Below are 12,508 nucleotides of genomic sequence, written 5' to 3' on the forward strand. Positions count from 1 at the left end.
CTTAAAGTCGGGTTAACCTCTCTCCAGACATCAACCAGACCTTGCTGGAAAAGCAGCTTGGCTATACGTAAGCTTTGATTAGTGGGTCTAGTCAAGCGTTTGCCCAAGGGGCGTGATGTGTCCAAACCCTGGTCAAACGCGATGTTGGAGTCCCCTCCAAAAAGAACCGTACCCTCAAGTAACGGTGTTAAGGTGGAGAGCATACGGTGGAAAAAGGCTAACTGGCCCTTGTTGGGGGCATAGTAAGATACAAAGGAGTATAGTTTACCATCAAGCTCACCCACTAATAACAAAAACCTACCCTCCGCATCCTGGAATTCAGATTTCAGTGTGAATTTGCATCTATTAGAGATAAAGATGCCCACTCCCCTAGTTTTATCCTCTGCATTGACCAGAAAAAATAGGGGAAATTTGGAGTGTATAAAGGAGGGGTTAAATCTTTTAGGGAAGTGTGTTTCCTGAAGCAGAGCTACATCCACCCCATGTTTGTGTAGATACTGAAATACTTTGCGCCGTTTAAGGGGAGAGTTTAGACCTTGGGAATTGTGGGAAATTATTTTGAGTGGAGTTAGTGGAGGTAAGGTCGCATCAGCCATTGAGCAGAGAGGGAGGACCGCCAGCAAAAACAAAAGCACTTACTCTGCAAAATCCTCTATTTCCAAACCAACTTACATTCCATAGAGGAGGACCCTGATGAGGAAGAAAGGGAATAGGAATGAAGAGAAAGACGGGTGACAAGAGAGTCATCCGTAGAGTGGAGGGGACAGAGTCCTCCACCTGTGAGGACAAATCAATCAAACAACCCAACCCTACTAAAAGTAGGGATAAGGTTTGTCCAGTTACCAGGACCAAAAAGTCCCAGTGAGCCAGACAAATGGGGGGTACATGAGTACCGCCCCAGCAGGAAGGCCTCAACAATTATGGAAAACCATAATACATAGTAAAATAATCTTGAACTTAAACACGGCACCCATAGAGCGATGGCCCTCGTGTCTCCTCCATTGGCAATAAATTGGGATAAACTAAAAATGACATAAGGAAGGAGGACCGTGAGCCCATTATGTAGCAATAATTGTATTACATATGAACAGAACTATATATAACACCTGAAACTTAGGGGAAGCGAAAGTCTCGGATATTTGGCAGGGGAAATGGTGAAAAACAGCAATAAGGGGAGGCAGGGAGAGGGGCCTCCGGGACCACCCCCAGAGCCATCACAGGAGAAAAAAAAGAACCAATCTTCTTCACCCTCCCCACCCCCTGAAAAAAATTATTAGGATTAGATGGGGCATTGTAAGCAACAATGGAAAGTCCCATGAGGGTAGCACGGCCTAGATACCCTCCAATGCCCGCCGCACCACCTCTGTAGATGGGTGCTAAACTAGAGGACAGAGGAAAGGTCTAGAGTCCAAGGCACAAGTAAGGTGGTAATTGCTCCCAGGGAGCATCTGAGAAGTTGCAAAATACTCGAAGGTCCTGTGGTTGATACACTCAGGGGGGACCAGTTTCCTTAGATTTCTTGGATCGTACAGTCTCCCACACTGGAGGTAGGGGGCTGGTGGGCAGTTGTCGTTTAGCTGACTGGAACGTGTTTCCTTGAGGAGTAGGATGTGGAATTTGGCTGATAAGGCCTAGCTGCAGCAGGAGTTTTTCCCCTTCATGTAGGGAACCAAAAGTGTAGGCTTTGCCACGCAACATGAATTTGAGTTGGAAAGGAAAAAGCCACCAGTATTTAATTTCTTTGTCCAGCAAAACTTGAAGCAGGGGTTTCAGGGCTCTTCTTTTTTGGATAGTGGACGGGGATAAGTCTGCAAAGATCTGTAAATGATGCCCTTGGAAAATGATCTTTGGTAGGGATCTTGATTTGCGCATTATTTCCTCTTTGACTGAAAAAAAGTGGGGCTTAACCACAATGTCTCGGGGGAGCCCATCCGCTCTGGGGGGCCTGAGAGCCCTGTGAGCTCTGTCTAGTTCCAGTCGGTGGTGCGGGATATCCGGAATAAGTGTTTTGATGAGAGATGAGACCGTTTCAGGAACCTCCTTGTAGGATTCAGGGAGCCCCCTGATCCTAAAATTATACCTTCGATTTCTATTTTCGAGATCGTCAATTTTAGCTTGTGCAGTCTCCAATTGCTCCTGTAGATTCTGTATGCAAGCCGTATTTTGATTGGTCCTAGAAATTGTAGTTTCCAAATTAGATTCCACTATTTCTATGCGGGAGCCAATATTGTGAAGGTCTGCCTTAATATCGCTTGTAATTTTATTCGCTGTTATGTTCAGGAGATCTGCAAATTTTGCAAAGAGATCAGCCACATTCAGATTTTGCGGTAGGCCTGAAGCCTTAGGCTGTAGTGTGTGAGGAGACTGAGGTGGGCCAGCCTCCATTGGTGAGAGACCCAGGTCTGCTAGGGTATGCTCCAGGAGGGATGCTGTAGAAGCAGGAGAAGTGGCTCCCGGGGGGGGGAAGTCAGGCAAGGGGTCTGGTGCCAAAATGGATGGGGATGCAGCATTGTTTGAGTTAGGCAGGCGAGCGGGGCCCGGGCAGCGCGAGGCCGCCGCCATCTTGACTGAATCTGACAGGGACACTGCGGCGTCAAAAGCGGTCATTAAATTTCTTCTCACCGCTCCCGCGTACATCGGAGGTGTCCCCGAGGCTTCCGCTCGTTTAGAGGCTTCGTTTCAGGCGAAGATTGCGTCCGAGGGTGCCGGTATAGAGGCCGGAGCTGCTGCGGCGGGACGGAGCTCTCAGACTAAGCGTCCATCTTCGGAGCCTCCGCGCATGCGCCCCCCTTTTGTTTTAGATTTAATTCCAGTGATATCTGGGTTACATCTTAAGCTATTTAAGAAAAGTTCCAAGGTGAGAATATATAGAATAGGGGACAGGGGACATCCCTGTCTGGTCCCGTTTCGTATGGAGAAGGCATTCGATAAGGTATTATTCACTCTGATTTTCGCTTTCGGGTTAATGTATAGGGCATCAATAAAGCGGAGAAAGCGAGGTCCTAATCCGATGGTTTTCAAAACACAGTGCATGTAATCCCATGCTACCCTATCGAATGCCTTCTCCGCGTCAAGGGAAAGGAAAAAACCTTTTTGTCCAGAGGTTTTGATTAAGTGATGCAAGTTAATGGCTTTAATCGTATTGTCCCGGGGCCTCACGGCCAGGGACGAATCCGACTTGGTCACAAGAGATCAGTTTAGGGATAAGAGGAAGAATTCTGTTAGCAAGAATTTTAGAGAAAAGTTTCAAATCAACATTAAGTAGTGAGATAGGTCTATAATTTTCAGCTTTGGTTGGATCTTTGTCACCCTTCGGAATTACCACTATATGGGCTTCTAGCATATCCTGATGAAGGGGGGTAGTGTCTGAAATGGAGTTGAAGGCTCTACAGAAGGGATCTAAGAGAACGTCCGAAAAGGTTTTGTAATAAACCGCGGGCAGTCCATCTGGACCTGGGCTCTTTCCAGTTTTGGTCTGCTTAAGGGCGGTCTTCCAATCTAAAGGGGTAATCGGGTCCTCTAGAGAGGATATGATGTCTGGGTTTTGAATTTTGGGACAGAATTGGTATAAAAATCCCTCCATCGTTCGTTGTCTGTGAAGTTTAGCTAAGGGGGGTTCATCAGAGTTTTTAAGATTGTATAAATTAGAGTAGAAGCATTCGAATTCTTTGGCTATCTCTTCGTTCGATGTGAGTTTTTTACCTGTGGAAGTATGTAAGGAATGTACAATCGTCTTCGATCGTTTGGCTTTCAAGGCTTGGGCTAGAAGATGACCACTTTTATTGCCGAACTGGTAAAAGAGTTTCTGAGAGAGCATATATTTTTTCCGGATAGATTTCCCCAATTCCTCACGAATGGAGGAACGAATTGCTTGTAAATCGTGGAGGGTCTGCTCAGCCAGCGTACATTTGTGTGCTGTCTCTAACTTTCTAAGACGCATGAAAATATCGGATAGGCGACGTTTTCGTTCTCTATTGAGCTCAGCAGAAATGGATATGAGTTTCCCTCTGATAACAGTTTTGTGAGCTGCCCATTGAGTGACAGAAGAGGTATCTGGGGTAGTGTTTTCAGTGAAATAATCTGTGAGACATTGTCGGAGTTGAGAAGTGTGAATAGTGTCAGTCAGGATACTTGGATCCAATTTCCAGATATATGTGTGGTCATGAGTCTCAGGGAATGTCAGAGTGATCGAAATAGGGTGATGATCCGACAGGACCATAGGTTCTATAGTTGCATGTTTGAGATATGATAGATCAGTCTGGGTTAAGAAAAGGTAGTCAAGTCTAGAGTATTTGTCGTGAGGGTTAGAATAGAAGGTGAAGTCTTTTTCGGTCGGATGAAGGGTTCTCCAAGTATCGTGGAGAAGTAGATCTTGTAGCGTCAGTCTAATTTGTTTTAGGGCCCTGTAAGGGAGAGTAGAGGAACCGGTCGAGGTGTCAATCAGAGGATCTAGGGGGACATTAAAGTCGCCCCCTAGAATCAACATACCTGATTGAAAAGTAGCCAGTTGATTGGAGATTAACCTAAAGAAGGGGACTTGTGCAGAATTAGGGCTATATATATTTGCTAATGTAATCGGTTTGTCGTGTACTGAGCCCTTAAGAAAAATGTACCTACCATGATCATCGATCTTGGTATCAATAATTTGTAAGGGAGTCCGCTTGGATATGAGAATGGATACACCCTTCGTTTTAGAATTCGGAGTGGTGGAGTGATAACCCTGAGGGTAGTGTAAGTTGGAGAATTTAGGCGTGGCCTGAGAGCTAAAATGGGTTTCCTGAATAAAAATGATATCAGCTTTCATAGATTTCATATGGGCCAAAAGTTGAGATCTTTTTTCGGGCGTGTTAAGACCTTTCGCATTTAGAGATACTATCTTGAGAGATCTAAATTGTGGTGTGTGTATCGAGTGCTGGGAGGGCATGATGAACGAAATCGTAAGTGACCAGCAGAGAAATAGACGGCGAGTAGCAGAAAACCCAGGGGGTTGGGAAAGGGAATGCGAAGGGCAGGATAATAAACTACAGGAAAGAAAAAGAAAGAAAAAAGAAAGAAAAAAAGAAGAAGGGGGGAGGTGAGGGATCAGATACGACAGTAGAAGGACTGATCAAAGGTAAGTGTATTGTAGATAGTATGTGACAAAAAAGGTGGGTTTTTGGGGTGTAAATACAACTGGGGTCCGGAAGTATTATTAGAAACTTCCCGACAGTAAATAATACCAGTAAAGGTCAGGTGGATCTCATAGAGATTCCTGTGGTGGAGAGTGTTCGGTAACCCGACAAAGATGGGATATGCTCCATGTCCCTTGAGGTCGAGAAGGGAGAAGGAGGGGTATCAGTTCGTTTGTGGCGACAAAGATATCATGAGAGGAAATACACAAACATGGAAGAAAATGGAGATATTGTTATGTAAAGGTACGGGGAGTGGGTAGATTCTACAAAGAGATCATGAAGAGAGGCACTTCTGATCAGGAAGATGCACAATATAACTATGAGGGATCGGATGTGAGTTCTTAATACCGTACTCTACAAATCCAAACTAGAACATAAGCATGAAAACCGAAGGCAGTCTTTATAACAACTCTTGGAGCAAGTAATCAGGGTCTGGGAGCATACATACTGAGGTGCAAGTTAACTGTATATTCAATGAATGAAGTGGGATCGATTCTCCTCGCGAGGGTTGCCTCAGAGAGAACAAGTGTTCGTAGCCAGATGTTCAGTGGATATACAGTGTTATGCGATATTCATGCATAAATCGAACGAGAAGGTTATTAAGCAAACAACAGTAAATGAAAATCTATAAAGCATGTCAAACTGAACGGATACACTCATCATGCAGCTGGGTTATCAGATATACAGAGATCCAAGAAAACTTGGGAAAAAACAGAAAAATAATATACCAATAATTAGAAAAGGAAAAGTAAGATAGCACTGCACCACCAAAAAGAAAAAAGAAAAAGGAAAAAATTAAGCAGGAGATGATGACAAAGTCCAAGTGTAAGTTCACCAACTATTAGGGATCGCATCGTGGATATAGATATTGTCCAGCCAGACAGCTTACCTACAGGTTTGACGTACGAAATCCAATGCAGTGCAGTAGAGTCTGTAGGTGGTGCGTTGAGGGTGCAGGAGAACATTCGTGGTAAAAGACTCCAATCGAGTGTATCCGGGGTACATTCTAGGTCAGTAAATCGCAAAATTTCTCATACATCCATAGTGGTTGTCGAATGAAAAAAGAAGTAGAAATCCTCAGAGCAGTATAGGTTCTAGGTTTCATGTGGGACTGCACTTAACTCAGGTAACCGGGAAAACAGAGAACAAGGTTCGTGGGGTTGTGTGTCAACGAGACGGATTTCCAGGAAGAAGAGACTTTACGATCTCCTGGGCTTTCGGTGGTCCGGTGAGGCTGTAGGGCTGAGATTGCGCACGTTGCCTCGAGCTCTCGGTGATGAGGCAGGGGGATGGCTCCTCCTGCGTCTGCCGATGTTAAAGTTGCCTGCCTCTGCAATGCCTTCCATAGAGTCAGCTCTCCGTAACACGGGGAGACGAAAATCACTGTACCAGTCAGGCACTTCAACGTGGGGCAAATTGAGAGTACTACAAAAATGATCAAGATCTTCAGGAACTCTGAGATTAACCGAGTGACCATTATAGTTGACTGAGAGACAAAGAGGGAATTTCCATCTGTATGGAATAGCGCGGGCTCTCAAGAGATCTAGGACCGGTTTTAGCTCTCGTCTTCTCTGTAGAGTAATGGCCGACAGGTCTTGGAAAAGTTTAATTTCAGGGCCTTGATGAAGCATCCGCCCTCCATTCCTCGCCCTCCGCATAATTTCTTCCTTAAGGATATAATCGGCTATGCAGCATATGACATCCCTAGGGGGATCAGCATCCCTTCCCCTGGGTCGTAGGGCTCGATGAATGCGCTCTAGGACAATAGGCGTATCGGGAGGCCTCTCTAAGAGGCCATTGAAAATGGCCGTGACAGAGCGGGCAAGCTGTGTAGGTTCCACGGACTCTGGAAGACCTCGTACTCGAACGTTGTGTCTTCTTCCACGGTTGTCAAGGTCTTCCAGGTGGCGGTTAATGTCCCTGAAGTGGACCGCGTGGGATTCCGAGACTTGTTGCAATCGGCAAAGAGTAGTGTCATGGCGGGCTTGTGTGTCTTCTATGTCTTCCACCCTCAGGATCATCGACTGAAAGTCCGCGCGTAGTTTGGAGACCGCAGCCGCGAGTGCTCCTTTGATATCCGCCGTCATAGCTTTCAAATCTGCAAGACTGAGCGATGGAGACGACGGTGGATCCGTGGGTTGAGATTGTGGGCTCCGGCTTCTGGATCTGTTAGGCCCTCTGCCATGAGGTGAATCGTCGCGCGGTGCTGCGTGCGAGTCAGACGCTGCTCCTCTAGGCCGCGCACGGAATATCTCCGGTATGTGTTGGTTTATAAGGGCGTCTTGGCTCCTGGACGAACGGGAGGGTAAACCAGAAGGGTTTTGCGGTGTGCTCCCCATGTTTTTCGGTGAGATAGATACCCGATGAATAGATAGCTGGATCTCTGGGAGAGAGAGCTTAGAAGCGAGCGTCCATCTTCCTCAGGCACCAAACCACGCCCCCCTTGCACCCTACTTACAACTCTCTTGACAAAAGCCAAGGTGGTCACCTCGAGCAAATCGAGAGGAAAAATACAGCAGGTCGCCAAAGCCAACAACATAATGGAAAAAAACCTACGGCACCTGGTATTCCCAGGCGGTCTCCCATCCAGGTACTAACCAGGCCCGACCCTGCTTGGCATCCGAGATCAGACGAGATTGAGCGCATTCAGGGTGATGTGGCCGTAGGCGATCTTGCACCCTACTTACAACTCTCTTGACAAAAGCCAAGGTGGTCACCTCGGGCAATCGAGAGGAAAAATACAGCAGGTCGCCAAAGCCAACAACATAATGGAAAAAAGCCTACGGCACCTGGTATTCCCAGGCGGTCTCCCATCCAGGTACTAACCAGGCCCGACCCTGCTTAGCATCCGAGATCAGACGAGATGGAGCGCATCCAGGGTGATGTGGCCGTAGGCGATCTTGCACCCTACTTACAACTCTCTTGACAAAAGCCAAGGTGGTCACCTCGGGCAATCGAGAGGAAAAATACAGCAGGTCGCCAAAGCCAACAACATAATGGAAAAAAGCCTACGGCACCTGGTATTCCCAAGCGGTCTCCCATCCAGGTACTAACCAGGCCCGACCCTGCTTAGCATCCGAGATCAGACGAGATCGAGCGCATTCAGGGTGATGTGGCCGTAGGCGATCTTGCACCCTACTTACAACTCTCTTGACAAAAGCCAAGGTGGTCACCTCGGGCAATCGAGAGGAAATATACAGCAGGTCGCCAAAGCCAACAACATAATGGAAAAAAGCCTACGGCACCTTGTATTCCCAGGCGGTCTCCCATCCAGGTACTAACCAGGCCCGACCCTGCTTAGCATCCGAGATCAGACGAGATCGAGCGCATTCAGGGTGATGTGGCCATAGGCGATCTTGCACCCTACTTACAACTCTCTTGACAAAAGCCAAGGTGGTCACCTCGGGCAATCGAGAGGAAAAATACAGCAGGTCTCCAAAGCCAACAACATAATGGAAAAAAGCCTACGGCACCTGGTATTCCCAGGCGGTCTCCAATCCAGGTACTAACCAGGCCCGACCCTGCTTAGCATCTGAGATCAGACGAGATCGAGCGCATTCCGGGTGATGTGGCCGTAGGCGATCTTGCACCCTACTTACAACTCTCTTGACAAAAGCCAAGGTGGTCACCTCGGGCAATCGAGAGGAAAAATACAGCAGGTCGCCAAAGCCAACAACATGATGTAAAAAAGCCTACGGCACCTGGTATTCCCAGGCGGACTCCCATCCAGGTACTAACCAGGCCCGACCCTGCTTTGCATCCAAGATCAGACGAGATCGAGCGCATTCAGGGTGATGTGGCTGTAGGCGATCTTGCACCCTACTTACAACTCTCTTGACAAAAGCCAAGGTGGTCACCTCTTGCAATCGAGAGGAAAAATACAGCAGGTCGCCAAAGCCAACAACATAATGAAAAAAAAGCCTACGGCACCTGGTATTCGCAGGCGGTCTCCCATCCAGGTACTAACCAGTCCCGACCCTGCTTAGCATCCGAGATCAGACGGGATCGAGCGCATTCAGGGTGATGTAGCCGTAGGCAATCTTGCACCCTACTTACAACTCTCTTGACAAAAGCCAAGGTGGTCACCTCGGGCAATGGAGGGGAAAAATACAGCAGGTCGCCAAAGCCAACAACATAATGGAAAAAAGCCTACGGCACCTGGTATTCCCAGGCGGTCTCCCATCCAGGTACTAACCAGGCCCGACTCTGCTTATACCTCGGAGATCAGATGAGATCAGGCGCTTCCAGAGTGATGTGGCCATAGACAATCTCTTCAGGCACTCTCAACCCTCTTGACAAATGCCAAGATGGTCACCATGGGAAACAAGTGAAAAAAAAACAAGTCAACACCAACAACAAAAAAAGAAGCCTATGGCACCTGGTATTCCCAGGCCATCTTCCATCCAGGTACTTACCAGGCTCAACCCTGCTAAGCCTCTGAGATCAGACGAGCAGATGGTGCAGCTACATGCATCATTCAGATATCAGCTTTTTCAGCCGGCGATTCCCTACACCATATGAATGATCATAATGGCTGTTCCACTGCTTGGTGCTTCTACCGACTCACAGATATGATTGAAGCCAGGATCGTTTTATTTTATTATTTCAGGCTTTCCAGCCTAGAGGTGAGATGTGGGGTCTTACTGACCCCATATCTCACTGTAAAGAGGACCTGTCTTGTCATATTCCCTTAACAAGGGATGTTTACATTCCTTGTAATAGGAATAAAAGTGATAAAAAAAATTGGGTGGGGGGGGGGAAGTTTCAAACTAAAATAAATAAAGTAAAATTAACAATTAAAAAAAAATAAAAACTGTGCTCGTATGTAGAAGCGAAGGCATACGTAAGTCCCGCCCACATATGAAAATGGTGTTCACACCACACATGTGAGGTATAGCTGCAAACTTTAGAGCTAAAGCAATTATTTTGGCCATAGACCTCCTCTGTAACTCACAATATGTAACCAGTAAAAAGCGTCACCTATGGGGATTTTTAAGTAGCAAAATTTGGTGCCATTCCATGAGCGTGTGCAAATTTTAAGGGTGAAATGTTAGGTATCTATTTACTCGGCGTGACTTCTTTTTTCACATTCTGCAAAATCATTGGGCTAACTTAACTGTTTTGTTTTTTATAAAGCACAAAACTGTTTTTCTCCAAAAAAAAGTGTTTGAAAAATTGCTGCGCAAGTACCGTGCTAGATAAATTGCATTCTCTAGGGTCTTTGCTAAAGAAAATATTAAATTTTTGGGGGTTCTATGTAATTTTCTAGCAAATAAATGATGGTTTTTACATGTAGGAGAGAAATGTCAGAATTGGCCTGGGTGCTCCAGAACACCTGAAGGTGCTCCCTGCATGTTGGCCCTCTGTATGTGGCCACGCTGTGTAAAAGTCTCACACATGTGGTATTGCCATACTCGGGAGTAATAGCAAAATGTGTTTTGGGGTGTAATTTGTGGTATGCATATGCTGTGTGTGAGAAATAGTAAAAAGCAAAGAGGAAGAAACTGCGCTACGGAATAAGAATGATATTGGTCGGAAGCTGCAATTCAAATGTACACCAAAAATACACTAAACAAAATGAGAAAAAAAGAGAACTGCGCTAACCTCAAATACCCAAAGTGAATGGGGTATGTGTATGTGCCAAACCCACGATATGAGTCTTAGTGTCTTATTGTCTCTAAGACCACCTCAAAAATATAATGCATACTATTATGTGTGCAAATAAGTGAAATTAAATACAAAAATGGGACACAGATACGTGTTAATAATGTGAATTACCCAAACGCAATACAGATTGTGTAGATCTCTGTGCATATACCCCTAAAATGAAAAAAATTATTTTGTTTCCAATTTTTTTACATAAAATAAATTGTCAAAAAATATATATTCTGAGACACTCTATATAATGTCCATATAGTTATATACCAAAATATTATAAAATGTCCATATAGTAAATAACACCGGTGAAGAAAAACTTCATGTAAGAGCTGGATTAGAAGTGCACAAAATAAAAATCTTCTCCAGAAATATAATGTGCTTTTCCCATCACCGAATGAATGAATTGGCTCCTTACCAAATCCAAGCGACCCCCCGTTACAGAGGGTCACCGCAGGCAGAAACAATCAAAGGATATCCGGGTAACGGTTCCCCCTCAGGCGATCCCGAATCCTTCACGCAATAGGGCTGTGGCTGTTGCTCCAAATGTCACTCCCAACTCAACGTGGTATCACATAGGGAAAAACATAGGCTCCAGATAGTGTAAAACCAATGATTTTAATTTGCAAAAAACGAACGTATACACTTACATAAAAGACTTTAAAAACAGGTTCAAAACAAAGGCGTGCACCGGCCGGACACACGCCAACGCAGAGACCAACCCGTCCTTCCTGGTCTGAAAAGAACGAACATGACTGGGGTGACGTCGACACGTTCGCACCGCCCTGGGATTCGAGATCAGTGATGTGATGTACACAGCCACGCCCCCCCACAGTTTAAAAAACTCCACAGGGCTCACTTAACCCCTACACTGCCACCTAGTGGTTAATCCCTTCACTGCCAGTGTCATTTACACAGGAAATAGTGCATTTGTATAGCACTGATTGCTGTATAAATGACAATGGTCCCAAAAATGTGTCAAAAATGTTCGATGCGTCCGCCATATTGTTGCAGTCACGATAAAAAATGCTGATCAATGCCATTACTAGTAAAAAAATTATGAATAAAATTGCCATACAACTTCCCCCTGTTTTGGAAACGCTATAACTTTTGCGCAAACCAATCAATAAACAATTATTATGATTTTTTTTTACCAAGAATACAGTATGTAGAAGAATATGTTTCAAAATTCTCGCTTTTTTTTGTTTATAGCGCAAAAAATAAAAGCCACAGGAGTGATCAAGTACCACCAAAAGAAAGCTCTATTTGTGGGCAAAAAAGGACGTCCATTTTGTTTGGGAGCCATATCGCACGACCGCGCAATTGTCAGTTAAAGCGACGCAGTGCTGAATCGCAAAAAGTGCTGCGGTCTTTGGCCAGCAAAATGGCTTAAGTGGTTAATATATATCGACAGTATATACATATGCTGTAAATATATATTTATCTTATATTATTGGACTGATATTTTCTTAATTTATTTGTATTCACCATGCATGGATATATTCTCTAAGTTCTATATATTTTATTATAGTATTTACATTGTGAATTATTGTGCATTTTAAATGATATTTTCATTTACCCCTTTTTTCAATGTAATTAATTAAAATATTTTGATAATCCACCTATTTTTTATTTTTTTTGTATTATTCCTTTTTAGGGAAAGGGTGTTGCTTCTATGTTTT

The 12,508-nt window shown here is 45.0% G+C and overlaps 3 non-coding genes and 5 pseudogenes across 3 annotated transcripts; all 8 read right to left on the reverse strand.

Moving 5' to 3' along the window:
• Nucleotides 1-7,720: 7,720 nt before the first annotated feature.
• Nucleotides 7,721-7,839, reverse strand: LOC143954872 (5S ribosomal RNA; annotated as a pseudogene).
• Nucleotides 7,840-7,948: 109 nt separating this feature from the next.
• Nucleotides 7,949-8,067, reverse strand: LOC143953319 (5S ribosomal RNA). The gene has a single exon (XR_013268412.1). It is a non-coding gene; the product is annotated as a 5S ribosomal RNA (ribosomal RNA).
• Nucleotides 8,068-8,176: 109 nt separating this feature from the next.
• Nucleotides 8,177-8,295, reverse strand: LOC143944510 (5S ribosomal RNA). The gene has a single exon (XR_013265034.1). It is a non-coding gene; the product is annotated as a 5S ribosomal RNA (ribosomal RNA).
• Nucleotides 8,296-8,404: 109 nt separating this feature from the next.
• Nucleotides 8,405-8,523, reverse strand: LOC143953374 (5S ribosomal RNA). Its single transcript, XR_013268462.1, has one exon. It is a non-coding gene; the product is annotated as a 5S ribosomal RNA (ribosomal RNA).
• A 109-nt stretch (nucleotides 8,524-8,632) lies between these two features.
• LOC143945731 (5S ribosomal RNA) lies at nucleotides 8,633-8,751 on the reverse strand (annotated as a pseudogene).
• A 109-nt stretch (nucleotides 8,752-8,860) lies between these two features.
• On the reverse strand, nucleotides 8,861-8,979 carry LOC143944888 (5S ribosomal RNA; annotated as a pseudogene).
• Nucleotides 8,980-9,089: 110 nt separating this feature from the next.
• Nucleotides 9,090-9,208, reverse strand: LOC143955005 (5S ribosomal RNA; annotated as a pseudogene).
• Nucleotides 9,209-9,317: 109 nt separating this feature from the next.
• On the reverse strand, nucleotides 9,318-9,437 carry LOC143944239 (5S ribosomal RNA; annotated as a pseudogene).
• Between the last annotated feature and the right edge of the window lie 3,071 nt (nucleotides 9,438-12,508).

The sequence above is a fragment of the Lithobates pipiens genome, unplaced genomic scaffold, assembly GCF_037356315.1.
Source record: "Lithobates pipiens isolate NorthernLeopardFrog02 unplaced genomic scaffold, aLitPip1_a1.2 Scaffold_30, whole genome shotgun sequence".
In the NCBI taxonomy this organism is placed as follows: Eukaryota; Metazoa; Chordata; class Amphibia; order Anura; family Ranidae; genus Lithobates; species Lithobates pipiens.